This window comes from Salvelinus sp. IW2-2015, unplaced genomic scaffold (assembly GCF_002910315.2).
Source record: "Salvelinus sp. IW2-2015 unplaced genomic scaffold, ASM291031v2 Un_scaffold1275, whole genome shotgun sequence".
NCBI classification, from domain to species: domain Eukaryota; kingdom Metazoa; phylum Chordata; class Actinopteri; order Salmoniformes; family Salmonidae; genus Salvelinus; species Salvelinus sp. IW2-2015.
The window spans coordinates 12,463-15,214 of NW_019942812.1; positions in this window are offsets into that span (position 1 = coordinate 12,463).

The following is a 2,752-nucleotide window of genomic DNA, read 5'->3' on the forward strand; positions in this document are numbered from 1 at the left end:
ATATACTGAAGCTGGAAGACACCATCACATCAGAACTGAAAGGAAGCTGGGAAACCAGCTCATGCACTTGTGCAAGGTGATACGTAGTGCAAGCATGGAAACACCATCACTTGCAAGAAAGCTGAAGCTGGAGAAGGGCGACAGTCACTCAGGAAATGTGAAGCTGGAGAAACGAGCTCATCACTTCAAACTGACAGCTGGAAACACCATCACTTCATATACAATGTGAAGCTGGAGTTAACGACCATGCACTTCATAACTCGGAGGGAGCTGGAAGACTCAGCCATCGACTCAAAACTGAAACGCTGGAGAACACATCACTTCAGAACTGCTTGAAAGCTGGCGAAGAGCTGGACCATCACTTTCAAACTGAAGCTTGAGAACACCATTCACTTGCAAGAACTGAAGCTGGAAACACCCATCACATCAAACTGAAGCTGGAAACGGAGTTCCATGTGCACTTCAAATCTGAAGCCGGAAAGAACACCACCACTCCTCAAACTGAAGCCTGTAGAAACACCCATTCACTTCAAATGTGAAGCTTGGAAGACACCATCCAGGCTTCAAAACTCTTGTAGAGCTAGGATAACAAACCATACATACTTGCGAGCGCACACTCGGAAGCTAAAGTGAGGAAAAAGCACCACTCACGCTGAAGTTGGTGGCACATAAACTCCGGACCCTGGAAAATTAAAACCAGACCCCATCTACTTCAAACTCCTCCGAAACTGCTAGGACCCGAAAAGACGAAGAAAACATAGAACTGCAGACCTAGTGTTTTGTGTTCAGTATTAGTATTCGAATGGTCTTTAGCCCTATATACCCTTCCATAAAAATGACCCAGGCCGATCTCCACCGACACGCGACCTCTGCAACATTCAAAGTGTATCAATACTGGGACAGATTGGCAAGGAAGAGAAACTTTATATTAAGCTAAAACACGGAAGATCCTGGGCTACTTTGGAGAGCGGGAATAGGATAACTGGAGCACTGGATGACGGCATGACACTGCCTTTCTCGTCTTACTTCTAAGCCGACCCAGCCAGCCGAAAGCAGCACCGCCCTCATCCGCGGTAATCGTCTACTGCTACAATCGTCTGGTTACCCTATACATACTGATAGCGGACTGGTGCTCGCGGGTAATAAACCCAAGTCTAGACCACCCTTATTCTTGGGGCAGGCCCCAATATACATATATTTAGAGAGCTCCCATAAGTAGCCCAGTTGAGCACTAAACTGTGGCGTACCGCGAACACGTCCCTCGTACTTCACCATCTCGGGAAAAGGGGCCAGAACCCGATGTGCGCCGACAAACTGCTACTATTTACTGCCAATCTACACTAATTGACTCTAGCTCAATATTTGTCCCCTACCCAAGCCATAGAGACCGTTTCGTCATCAGGCTGACTTTTCCGCTAAGTGCCCCAGCCCTATTAGCCGGATAATACACTATACTATCTTGGTACAGCATTTTACAGAGTACCATGACCAACCAGGGATTCCGCAGGGCTCACTGGCTGATTGAGCAGCTTTACATCCACAAACGACATTTAGCACTGCTTCACAATTCATCGTCCCTTACAATCCTTAATACAGCCTAAAAACCAGAAACCAATATTGCTACAACCGACCTGCTAGCCTATTTAATGCATTACTACGGCATTACCAGATTGGGATAAAGGCAGTGTAGGTCGTATCAACTATAATAATTATATACATATATACTATAAATGAAATATATATAATAGATATATGAATTATTGAAATATATATATATAATAATAATATAATGAATAATTAAATAGTGTTGCAAATGTCACAGAGACAGGCCACAAAAGGTTTATACAAAATCTACGCTGTTGAAAACTAAATATTCGTCCTAAAAGAATGTGAGATAATGTCTCGATGATTTTTATAGTGGAGATCAAGCTTATAAATATACCTGGCTGGGCTGATGAGACAGTGGATTGCGCAGTCAGACGGAACAAAGTAAATAGGCATTTTAGCGTCATAGATTTAGCTGGTGGTAACCTGCTGCAATAGACATCAGCTGGAATGCGGCTTTTAACCAATCAGCAATTCAGGATTAGACCCACCTGTCGTATAACAGTCACAAAACATTTAATCTATGACGGAAGGCAGCGCGGGCAGGTGTGAGTGTTTGGTTTGAGAGAGACGAGCTCTAACACATTTTTCAAAGCGAATCCAATCTGTTAGCAGTTGGATTTATTGCACCCATTATTTGAGATGGCTTGTTCCAGTTTACATGGCTAAGGTACTTAGGTAGTCTCATTAATCATTAATCTCATTAATCTCCCCTACCTTGGCAGTCTTTCTGAATGCAAGGTTTTGGGTGATTCAAAGTTCCAATGGTTGAATATCCTCACTGTGGCTGGATTCCAAGTGGAATAACACATCACTTTGCAAGCCAGCAGATGTGACTTGCAGGCCTGATGTGTGCCTGTAAACCAGGAGTTTCAGTAGTTAGGGTATGGACTAGGCCCTTCCCCAAAAAAGCCTTAGTATATGATAGTATAGGGATATGGGTATAAGGGATATAGGACAGATAGGGTATATAGGGACAGATAGGGTATATAGGGGTATATAGGGACAGATAGGGTATATAGGGTATATAGGGACAATAGGGTATATAGGGAATAGGTATATAGAGGTAATAGGGTCAACTAGGGTATATAGGAAATGGGTATATAGGGTATATAGGGACAGATAGGTATATGAGGGTATATAGGGA